Source organism: Limulus polyphemus, unplaced genomic scaffold (assembly GCF_000517525.1).
Source record: "Limulus polyphemus unplaced genomic scaffold, Limulus_polyphemus-2.1.2 Scaffold71, whole genome shotgun sequence".
Classification (NCBI taxonomy): domain Eukaryota; kingdom Metazoa; phylum Arthropoda; class Merostomata; order Xiphosura; family Limulidae; genus Limulus; species Limulus polyphemus.
This window is the reverse complement of record NW_013665681.1, coordinates 1104169-1117391: the sequence shown is the minus strand read 5'-3', so window position 1 is coordinate 1117391 and position 13223 is coordinate 1104169. Positions and strand designations below refer to the sequence as shown.

Below are 13223 nucleotides of genomic sequence, written 5' to 3'. Positions count from 1 at the left end.
TTATCCAGTTCAGAAAGTAGCTATGGCTAGATGAACTTAGTGGAATACTTGACTGGCATTCTATGTTAAGACTACAAACACGATATCTAGAGAAGATTTGAAAAAAAGTATACTAAGTAAGGGGGTAGGAAATGTATACTATGCCTGCATACTAGAAAAACAAAAATGAATGTTCTATACCACATGTATTTCTTAACTAAAAGTAGAGAACTGTCACAGTTGTTTATAGAAAGTGAGCAGATGGTTGACTAATAGCCTATAAGATGATAAAGCACTGTTTCCACTTTCCAGGATTCTTAATTGGATTACAGGACTTGTGACTTTCAAATAAGATTTTTAATGTTGGATTTTAACATTGTTCTTGATTTCAAAATTTTATGATATTTTGCAAATTTCCATTAAAAATAATACAAAATATACTACTTACATGAATGTACTAGGATTAAAAATAGAAAATCATATGAAAGTTCGATCTTTCTTAGTAACCATAGAAGAAGCGCTGCTATCTTATTCATTGTTGAGACGTGTATAGCCCCTCCTTGGTAAATGTGGATCACAGATCAATTTACATAAGCTTTAATTTTGAGTAACTTTGTTTTGGCATAGTGAAAGAAATGCACGGTACATTACACCCAAAATGCCATGAAGAGGTATCACATTAAATGTCGTCTATAATATTGCAGTGTCAAGAGGTAATGTCTTGTAAACAACTCACGTCTCCTGCTAATGTTTGATAAGCCACCTTCTTTCAGTAATAACTGTAAACCATTGCAGAGTTGCTCGTAAAGAAATTTCCAGTTTTGCTTTTGCTACAATAGCTGCTCATAAATTTCAGATATGGAATCTGGAGCAATATTTACTAGAAGAAGTTATCTGATGAGAAAGCTCTTTCAGGTTTTGTGTTGTTTCATCTTGATTTTTGTAATCAATGTATATATATTCTTGCTTAAAATTCCAAAACTTTGTTGGTCTTGAATTCATGTAATTGTTCCAGTTCCTCTGTTAATTTAATTATTTAGTAAGTCGAGAGTTTAGCAGCCTGGAAAACGTTTCATACTTTAAACTGCGTCATTTTATTTGTTGTATTGATGTGAAGTATAACTTATAACCATATAAAATGACAGCCAGAAACTTTTGGTCTTCAAACTTAGTGTTTAGACTTTGCCTTACTGCCTGTATTAATTTCCATTGCCTACTCGTTTATCATTGCTGTCAGGTGCTATTAACGCATTTGTTTCTGGATTAAATCTCTGGCAAACGCGATCCTAAGTTCCAATTTAGTCCCACAAACAAACGCTTCGCTGTAATGACTTATACATCTTCTTTAAATATTTACGATCAATTCATTGATAGAGCACATAAAAATGCCATACATTCAACGTTATGCTCACAGTTAACTTTCCTGAAACAATAATAACAACTTTTAGAAAATAGTATCCACAACACACACAAAAAATGTTCCAATTATTTGAACAGCTGAATAAATCACTGTCATGTTTGTCTAATTGTTTTAGCCTCCTCAGTTTTCTATTAATAAGTCATAATATACTCTTGTTGAAGTTAAATTCAAGTCTTCCAGCTTCTACTAAGCTAAAAAGCAGATTTACAACCTTGATGTTACTCCTAAATGTGTTATCAGGTCACAGTTTGAAAAGTAAATGTTCTTTCCCACTAACGTTATATAATAATTGAAAAATGTTTGATACTTTTCACATTCACACATTCCAGAATATCTGACTTCACTTTGTCTGTCAGGAACTGAAGCAATTTAAACAAAAATATTCTTTTATTAGGAAATAATTTCTTGCAATTCATATTTAAACGGTACAAATTCCATAAAGCTTTTTATTTCACGTTTCATTTTAACAACTCAGCGCTAGATTGTTCTCTACGAGATATTTCAAAATGTCAATCAAACATATTCAATGTTTAGCCACTGAATAGTTTCTCGGACAAATATCTGTTGCATCTGACTGTCAGCGTTTCTGTTTTATAGTACAGATGATTTCTCACTCTATCTAGTTTTTATGACAAAGAATATATCTATCCATTTTTCATAGCAATGAATATGTGCAAATGAGCTTTCATACCATTTCAAGACAAGTAAAACGTTCTTTCAATCACAAGTTCCATTATCATGACTCTGCCAAAGCAATTCCTTTGAGTTCTAAAACTCACTCAAAGTGCTTTGCAACCCTTGCTTTCCGAGTTTGTGAATAATTTATCCGAGGCATGTGGCTTTCCAATAGCCACTCACCTGATATAGCTGAGTAGCAAGAACTCTACATAAAACATTGAAATGCCCATGCTAGATCTGTACTGGTAGATCTGGAGAGTACATACTCATCTAAGTGTTGTGAAGGAGTTATGTTTCATCTGGATGTATTTTTAGATGTGTAATCTAGTGACAACAAACATATCATTTGTGAGTTCCGAAAATGTTAGCTGAAAAGACTACATTTAGCTGAATTCAATCAGTAATTATTTATTTAGTTATGCATGAAAATGTTGAGTTTGGCGGATCCTAAATGACAGTGTATTACTGTAACATGCCTGTCAAAATGTAGCCTGAAATGATTACCACAGTAGTTTGTAAGGGAGCCAGAAGCTATCTGTTTTGAGCTATTAGCGTTGTGACAACGTTTAATGAAGATATGGATATATATCAATATATGTGTACAAATAAATAGATATGTCTGGTTTCACACACCTGTATGTACATTAAATGGAGTCACTCATGAGTGTTGTATGATACGAATGGATCAATTTTTTAAAAACAACACGTGAATGGAAACAAAAGATTTTGATCCAAATGCTAAGACTTTTTGTATGATGTTAACTGAGATTACTGACCTGTAAGGTAATATTTGAAGATAAAGTACATCTGTTTTTTATTAATACTACTGAAAGGGTGTTTCAATTTCAGTATTTAAAAAATCGGAAGGTAGTGAATTTTTCACGAAAGAGTAACAGGCAAACTCACACTATGTCTGAGATAAAACAAAGTTTTCCTGTTGATTTTCGGTAAATGTAGGGCATATATTTCAATTTCATGAAATTGAAATATTCACGAACAATTAAAATTATCAGTAATAAACGAAATTCACAGACTCTTAGATTCATAACAAATGTAGACTTGGTGTGCCCAGTGTTTTATTTTGTGGTAACCACTTACTTGAACTCGTTGGGTAACAATTACTCTACAGAAATGATTGCATGGTTCTTGTTAGATATCTATCAGTACAGCTGAAGTGTGTATACCTGCTCCAATTTCAAAGCAGGAATTCTATATTATTTAATATTTTCAATCATATAGATTGAAACTATTGAGTAAGATTAACAGTTGTCTAAATAATTTATTAGCATTATTTCAGTAGAAGATGTAGCATGAAATGCATAAAAATACCGGCTGTATATTTACTAAAGGGGAGGGGGGGAAGAAAGTAACTCCCGCATATAAACTTTGGAAAACTACAACTAACCATTATTAAACTTGTATATGCAAGAGAGAGAGAGAATAAAAGTGTTGATGGATTCTATAAGTCAGTAGTATAGGTTAGCATATGCTAATCTGAGTCAGCTCATGTATGCAGGAGTCATTTTATAGTCCTGACCCCATTCCATTCTTAGTGAGCCCAGACACTATTTACACAACAATCAGAAAATAGTGGAAGGAATGGTCCTGAACTATGTTGCTACTGTTGCTATGTTGGCTACTGTTATGAAAATGGCAACATGTTGCAGAACAGTTACAAGGTATTATTCAGTCAGAGATCCAATAAAACTTAGAGACAGAGAAGCAGCCATTATTAATACATGTTCTATGGGCAAATAGGGCCTTAGTAGATGTGAAGCTTTCATAAATGTTGCTTGCTAAAGGTAATCTGTAAATTCCCTTTTCTAAAAGAGAAATTATTACAGCCAAGCATTTATGACCCTCTTTACAGCCTGCACTTCTTGCTCACCTTCTAACAAATTGAAATTCATCTGACCTTGTGTTTTCAATCTGTGCTTTTGTTATTTAAAGTTGAATTATCTACCATCGTGGCTATCTTGTTTTCAACCAGTCAGTGATATATTCTTAATTCTTAATGTACTAAGCTTCCAATATAGATGATGTCATGGAAAGTCATTATAGCAACCACCAGTGTGCCTATTTAGTGAGAAGCAGGACTTAGCCCACATACCAAAAGGCTCCTAGAATTAGGTTGACTTTTAAACTGGTAGAGCCTGTGGATGGAGATGCATTGCTGGCCAATGCATCTGATATATAGAATATTGCAAAGTCAGTTATACCAGGCCAGACCTGAAGTCTCCCAGGATCTTCCAGTCATATTTGAATGTGCACCTAGTCACAAACTATATGCCCTTGTTTGACAAAGCAACCATCATAGTAAAGAAACCATTGTAAACCCACAGCACCTCTATACCAGTTCAGCCAAACCTACAAGCAACTCATCCATAACCACAAAAGGAAGCAGCTTTCACAGTAAAGCAGAAGTCAGGGTAGATGTTGAGGCATTAGAGACCTTTCTTCAGGAAATATTTGAACATCACTCAGTGGAGGAAACAGATAAATGCCCATCTCTAGCAAGATCATTACACTCCAAAACCCAAAGACTTTCAAAGAGGTGAAGTCACCTCAGTGGATGATCTAATACCAGGTAGGCAGTGACAAAGCATTTGTTGATACATGACCCGTACCTACCACTACAACCTCCAAAGGTTAGGCCAACAGCCCTTGGAGTGAGATGATGGTAAAAGCCTAATTTACAATTACAACACTGCTAGCAGAGATGCTGAGGATCTGCTGGGTGAATGAACGAGCCTCAACTTCCAAGGTACCCAAGATGCTCCGGGAAATTATGTATATTGTGCATTATTTTTATTTTATTTTAGTAATTTAAGGGCTGTGTGCATTATATGTAATTCTGGGTTTTGTCTTCCTTCTTTTCTTATATATATATATATATATATTAATATATTTCTTTTTCCATTTTTATGTATTATTTATATTAATGTAACATGCAAAACTATTCACCTTAAATATAATTCTGATATGATCTCTAATGTGTGTTTTCTTTTCTTTGTATTTTTGTTTTTGTTATGATGTCGTGAGACAGATCAGTTTTAAAGCTATTTAGTGTCGGATTGGTTTTTAAGTTATTGTTGTAGTTCATTTTAAAAGGTTCATTGTACATTTTTTATTTTATATGTTTTGTTAAGGTTTTTTCTTTTTTTTTTCATTTATTCTATTGAAATAGTTTACAAGTTTTTAGTGAAATTTTATTGCCAAAGGTCTGTGTGGATATATGTATTTTCCTTGATTATTAAAGATTAAATTCATGTTTTATTCTATCCTTTATGTTTATAATGCGTTTTCATTTGTTATGTTAATCATTTTTGTAATTGTATTGTTATCAAAGGGACTAATCTGCAACCTTATTAAAGTTCTTTGTGTGTTGTATTAAATATTCCAAATGTATTGAGTTTTATTTGTAAATGAAAATGTCATAATATGTTAGCATTTGCTAATCTGAGTCAGTTCATGTATGTAGCAATCAGTTTTATAGTCTCAACCCCATTCCATTGATATTGGGCCCAGGCACTATTTACACAAAAATCAGAAGATAGTGGAAGGAATGGTCGTGAGTTGAAGGGTAAGCTACATGTTAAATGGCTTATATCACCTTACTTTCTGGAGTACCCCAGTGAGTCAACAGTAAGTTCATTGACTTACAATGTTAACATACAGGGGATGACTCCCTGTGGTGGACAGAATACACTCAAACAAACCAAATTGATTATATTCTGCTGTATTTCATTGTTAAAGGTTTTATTATGTGTTGTAAATCATTGTTAAAAGGCGTTTTTAATTGTGATACTGTAACCATTTCTTTGTCAAAAGGATCTTGTTTTTATGCTACACCTTTATTGTTTAATTGTTTTTGAATTTCGCGCAAAGCTACACGAGGGTTATCTGCGCTAGCCGTCCCTAATTTAGCAGTGTAATACTAGAGGGAAGGCAGCTAGTCATCACCACCCATCGCCAACTCTTGGGCTACTCTTTTTAACACCGAATAGTGGGATTGACCGTCACATTATAACGCTCCCACGGCTGAAAGGGCGAGCATGTTTAGCTGGACGGGGATTCGAACCCGCGACCCTCAGATTGCGAGTCGAGCGCCCTAACCACTTGGCCATGCTGGGCCTCTTTGTTTAAGGGTTGTGTTTAAGGGTTGTGTCAATAATGTGTTGTAAGTGTTTATAGGTGAGAACTAGTAACACATTCCTTGACCAGGATGTCAGTATAATATTTATTATTTTAAAATTAAAATTGATTGTTGGCTTGAAGACAGGCCTGAAATATTGAAGAAAGGGAAGTGTAGTATACAAACATACAATGAGTTTCTACCTTCTTATTTTAATATAGTATTATTTAATCGGTTACTTCTGAGAATGCGCAGTTTCCACACAACATGTAGTCAAGAAAGTTATTAATTTGATACCATTCTAGCTGCCCTGTTCCTTCTAGTACTATTGAGGCACACCCGTACCCATAGGTAGTATTGCTGTAATACTGTACGTTGTACAAGAATGTAAAAAAACAGTATCTTTCATGGGTAGGTCAGGTAACATTTCGAGCTTTCAGTCTCCCCTGTACTTCAGTGAAAATCATCAGTCACGTATGTATTACTAGCCATGCTGGGTAAATCCCACTTTATCTGAAATCTAAGTAACGTTGAATTTAGACAGGCTAGTAGACGATCTCAGCCTTGTCATTTCAAATGGAAGTAACCTGATCAAGTACTGGCCATAACCACGTGTCTATAAGAGCAATTAATCTCACTTTGTGTTAAATCTGCTGTAATGAAGATTGTTAAATTGTACATTACACAGTTTCCAGTCTTCTTTATATCACTCTTATGAATTCAATGACTTTGAGATGCAGTACTACTTCATAACAAATATATTGTTATACCTCCCGTAATTAAGCGGTCCTATCCCACTGCTCCAAGGTTGACTCAGATTTAATTGAATATATGACACATTTCCAAAGCAAGTGTATTGCCTCAGGGTAAGAGATGAAAGAAACTGTAAGTTTAAAGAAACTACAATGTTTTGTTTTTAGTAATTTTCCTTGCGAACAAAAATTCCACCTTATAAACAGTTAACAAAACATCTACAGGATAATATCAAGTACTGTTAATACAACACCCACAGTTTCAACTCGTTATGCATATGACATATACCATAAGTAACAAACTCTTATATAGTCATAATTTACATCAATTCTCTATTCCTCTGCTCTCTTCTAATACCATACCTTCCAATGACCTAAATATCATATAACAATCTCCTCAAATGATACATTTAGCACATATATCTACTGTTCATTTCTTCACAATATTGAAATTTCTCTATAAAGATATGTGTGTTAATTAACTTAATTTGTTAATTCATGTTATTCTTAAGTGTGTCCGATATTTTTGCAACATTTATTTACATAATTGCAGAACTTCAATAAACAAATAAGAGACGATCAAACATCTTTCAATATTGCTACAAATTTATGTTTTTATTCGCATTTTTATAAAGTTTCTAGTCCCGCCTTGAGCCTTTTTGATTAAAAGAATTAGAACCCAAATAAAATAAAATCATAATTCTGCTTGACGAAAGTGTCGTAAGCAACAATACTGGGAATCTTATTCCTAGAGTAACAAAAACAAAATACTGTTACGTCTCCGTTTGTTAATTAACTTTCCGTAACTTCGTTCCGACGAAACTTTAGCGACACAAGTCCTTACTTAATAAAACTGGTTTATTCTTTCCGAATACAACTTTACGATACACTTATTTTCAATATTCGCGCTAAAACAAACGCTATATCAACGAATGTCAATAATACTTCTGACTGCAGTTCAATTACTCACTATCTTCACACACACATTACATTATTCACGTTGTCACCCTCTTTTATATACCAGACTACCCCATCTAGTAAATGCTAGGGCATTCATGAAGGAACAAGATAGTTCTAGAAACTAGAGGGCGTGAGAATAGTCACGTGATCTCGATGACGCAACAATACATTGGTGTTCGAAGGAACAGTAATTGTTTATAGATAACTGTACTATTTCTGGTCAATAAAAAGTCAATAAATGGAATCCTAAGGTTATGACAAAGCTCAAGATACACAAAGTATTTTTTGTAGTATTTTTTTCTTTCTGTCGTAGAGTGAGTGCACTTAATTTTCATGATTATTTGTTTTCAAAACTTGAAGTGATGTTATATTAAATTATATGATTTAAAATATCTGTGTTCAAGTTATGACACTAAAATTGTGTAGAATTAAGTAATTTACTTAGTAATTCTATAAAAGCTACGCCATGGGATATCTGTGATCTGCCCTCCACAGATATCGAAACCCGGTTTCTAGTGTTGTAAGTCCGCAGACATGCCGCTGTGCCAATGGAGGGCGTAAAATAAAAAAAGGGAAATTTTGTAATAAGAAATCCGATAATTTTTATCTTCAAAACTTTTAGTATCTCCACCTAGCGGTTAAATCAAGTTTGGTTATGATTTCGGTTTTGGATTTAGTGAATTGAGCAACGTAGTATTACTATTAGTCATTACGTGAAAGAAAACTTCAAGAAAAAGTGGCTATAATTTGCAATAACAACGACATTTCGAGTAATTGCACTATCAATTGTGGTGAGAATAAGCAATTTACTTATTTACTTTAGTATAAATATTTGTGTGAAAATTATACTTCCAGTTTAGTGTTACACTCACAGTTAATAGTAATAGTATTGTGAAATAATATGACTGAGTTAATATAAGCGTTATTAATAATGATATTGATTTTTTTTAAATTAAAGGATAACACTAACAGGGAACTTTTGTTTTTATGTAGACCATCTCATCCAATAAACATTAAATAAATGTAAAACAATGAAGGCATATCTTTATTATTTTTATTTGTTTTAGAATTGTCAGCATAGTTTATCTAGACAGACATAAAATTAAGATCTTGACATGCTATTACTAATCTTTTAACATGTACTTATAATATTAAAGTCTCATTTAAATGACAACAAGAGACCTTTTGGTCTATCTAGGCCATCCTATCCAATAAATTTAACTAAACATTAAAACACTCAGAACTTGCCCTTATTCAAATACTTATCAAGTAAATTCTCTTACATTAACTGCATCTACTATGTCTGAAGGCAACCCATTTTAAAAGCCAACTACCTTGTTATAAAAAAAAGGCTGTCTTAGCTGAAGTCAATTCTTACCCAACCAAAATGTATTTGTATCCCCTAGTCTTACCATTCTCACCATTAAATACAAAAACACCATCTTTTCCCTTAAGAATCTTAAACATTTCAATCAGATCCTCTTTATCTCTTTTTTTTTTTTCAAGAGAAAAGTTCAGATATCTTAACCTGTCCTCATATGTCAACCTTTCCATCCCAGTTATTATATTGTGATGTTGGTATATGCTGAGCTGAGACACATAAAAACTTAACTACCAAGCTAAGAAAGAAAGAAGTATCGAGTTAACAGTTTTTGTTACTGTTGATTCTGCAGTTATTACCATGTGGATTTTAATCTATTGAGGACTGATTGTACTTGCCATTCAACATGTGAATGTCACTTGTCTGGTGTTTGTAAGTTGTTTTGTGTTACTTATCTTCCTGTGTTAACATTTTTTGGGATTACTTGTTATTGAGCTAGTCAAGGGTATTGTTGACAACCTAGTTCTACATGAACATAGAACAAGATTGTCTCATAAGTTGTTTCTCATGTGATGTTTTTTTCTCAATAAATAGATGTTTGCTAAAAGTTAAGAGAAAACAGTTGTCAGGCAATAACCATTTTGTATTGTGTAGTGACCAGTAAAATAATTTGTAATCAATCGCTGTGATTGGCAGTGGTTTTATCTACCCAAAAAGGCTGCTGATGACTGCACATCTTAATAATATTCCTGCAGCAAGCTTACATTGTGAAAGGACCTGTTGGAAGCTGTAAAATCTAAAGCTCACCACTCTTGCTTGTTGATTTCCATAATCCATTTACTGTATAAGGTCACTAGTTTTCTAGTACCTGTTTCAACAGTTCAATTACACAGCAATCCATAGCCATTTCATTCTCCAGCTGCTTGTGTACATGTGATTTGTGTTGTTTTTCCAAATGGTGATCCTTTATGACTGTTGGGCACTGCTTTCTTGGGCATGTGAGTAGTCCTTGTTCAATAGTTTATCCACATTTCTTTGTTTTCTAATGCCAGTAGGCAGGAGGAATATCCTCTTCTTACAAATATTAAAATTCCAATCAGAATATATCCTTATGATTTAAATATATGAATCTTTTGTGTTGGGAACAGCTGTTAAATTTCTTTGCAAAACTGGTCAATTTTCAGTGGCATCACACTACCTACAAATTCTAAACAATGTTAAGATATAATTCTGATACATTGTTACATTTCCACTTTATATCGGTTATAATTGTCATGTTATTTGCATATGGCATATTGTTTTAATATTATATATTCAACTCTATACATGTGATACTCCGTTCTATGTGACAATGTGCAGTATCATTGCACTTGCTTTTTATTTAGTATTCTTCTGTAAAGTTGAAACACTCATATAAGTATTAATATTTATAATAATCATTACTACAGTATAGCAGAATACAAATTACTAAATGAACTATCTGACACAAAATACAAAATAAAGCATTGACATTTGCATAAAATAACTAGTTCAGTATATTACAAAAAAAAGAAATAACTCTTCAATATAAATCAAATAATGTGATCTTACTAACTCCTATACATACATAAAATTATACTGTTTACCCAAGTGGGAGAGCAAAACATAAACTGGTTATATAACAATGGGATAAGGTTAAGGATATGATGATTAAATGCAAGCAATGAAAATATATCATGAAACTCACCAAATATAGAATCAAAATTTTATATCTAATACTCTTGTTTAAAAAAAAAACCAAATATTCTACACAAAGAATAAAGTAATAAACACAAAGCAATATATAGATACTTGTATATACATACAATAACATAAATTAAGAAATATTGCTCACTCAGAATTGGCTTGGGACTTTATTTCCACCTCACCTTAAACCCATTATCAGATTCTCCATTCACCCATTGTTTTACAATTGACTACAATGGTTGTTTTCAGCATTTCCCCAGATTTAGCCACGGTCCTCTTGGTATTGGTGATAACTAAAATATAAAAAGTAGAAACTTCTTAGGTAACATTATTTGTTTAGATGACAAAGCCAGTAAAGCTCTTGCAGTTACCACATGCTTGTTGTATATTTGCCCTAAGCTGTACCAGAAATGTACATGTTTTACAAAGAAAAAAAAACTTTTGATATTCATGTAGGAGATCCTAAATTATTTCGAAATTAAATATGAAAACTACAACATGAAAAGAAGTATTTTTAATCCCAGCATGAAAACTACCTTTGATTCAGAGTGATTCAATGAAGGCTTCATAAATTCACAAACAAGTATTTAGTAAAAATGGTCATATTAAAAAATCTGACAACAGTGTTGTAACATTTACTAAAGGCTTGCCAAATTTTGTAAAGATACTCTTAAAACATTCAGAATTATAGTATGTATAGTTTCATGGTTACAGGTGGTTATAAACTTGATCAAATTGATTGAGCCTATATACAGAGGATTAACTGAGTTTATCTCCTGGCTCTAGTCCTTGGCTCATATATGGGGTGAAATAACATAGCAGGTAGACATTACATATTCCAGAGTTGTTGAAAACATTTTGATCTACTTCATATACCGAATGTGAAAACCAAAATGTCATTATTTCTTTAGTAGTGATATACAATGTTCCCTCTGAGTGGTGCAGCTGCACAACAATTAATCAACTGCCTTTCACTTATTCCAGCCACGTGCATCCTTAGTAATTGTGAGGAGTCTGAACATGTTGACGGCCTTAATGACCCTGGCAGTCGATAGGCCTAAAGCCCAAATAACCCATTAGTAGCATTACAAAGCAGCCTAATGATCCAATAGGGTCAACGGTATAAAAATACCCCCCTCATCCCCAAAAAAATTAAAAAACTGGTAGTGCATATCTGCACATTGCCTTGATACTAGTGCACATGAAAAATTCATACCACACATGGATTGAAAGAGGAATCAAGTGTTTCAAGGCTAGTTGCAAAAGTGTTGAATGGTAAAAGCAGCACATGGTTGCTTAAAACAGTGAAAGCTAAACTTTGGATTTTACAATCTGCAGATTTCATATAAGTTATTATTTGAAAATTGTCAGTGCTCTTTCCAACTGCTCACATGTAAATCGAAAAGGTTGATTATCTGTTTGTATAAAAGTTGTTCAGACCTGATGAAATATCCCAATAGATTGTAGAATCTGTAGGGTTAGCATGAAAAAGTTGAAGGGAGGAAAATACTGAAATAGATTATGCAGTTTTGAACTCTTCACAGATATCTGGAAAATATGTGCAGACATTTGGTATAAACCTAGTGAGGAAAGTTGCATCATACAAAATAACCCTTTCCAGATGGGTCATGGATGAAAAGCCATGTGATCGTGTTTGTTGACTCACATTCAAAAATTTTATTGAACTACTATTTCATGAATGTATGTCAATAAGTTTGGTATGAAATTGTAGATTATAATTTAAATTTTAGTATGATTCATTAGTTAATACCTTATTTAAAAGTAAATATTAAAAAAGAAATCCAAGTTTTGTGTGTCACATATGTTGAATGCAGCACTGGTTCAAATTAGATGTATGTGATGTCAAATTACTAAGTCTATAGTTTTTTACGAATTAGGAACTCAAATTACCGATATTGACAAGCTAGAATATAAAATAAGAACCTCTTGTCTTTTCTATTCACTAAGATATTGCTCATGTAATAAATCAAGCACAATGGCACCTCTTTCCATTTTTGGAAATGCTCCCATATTAAACACTTCTATATATGACATGAATAACCAATTGAAAGCTCAGAATGTCCCCCTAGTGGCTTTCTCAGCTATTTTCAAGTATTATGACATCAGCTCATTCTTTCTATACAAGACTTCAAGTTGGTAAGTTTAGTCTTCATTCTGCTCAAAATTTCATATTTTTTAGACCCAAATACAGCTTAGTTACTAAACTTGATAAAGTCTAGTGGGATTCTATGG

General features: G+C 32.9%; 1 protein-coding gene across 2 annotated transcripts in view; it reads left to right on the top strand.

Moving 5' to 3' along the window:
• The first annotated feature begins 8559 nt into the window (after positions 1 to 8559).
• The window catches only part of LOC106466038 (protein argonaute-4-like), a 27576-nt gene continuing 22912 nt past the window's right edge, over positions 8560 to 13223 (top strand). For both annotated transcript variants that reach the window (XM_022394471.1, XM_013926285.2), the window contains exon 1: positions 8560 to 8715. The gene's annotated coding sequence lies outside the window, so the exon portion shown is untranslated. The remainder of the gene's footprint in view (positions 8716 to 13223) is intronic.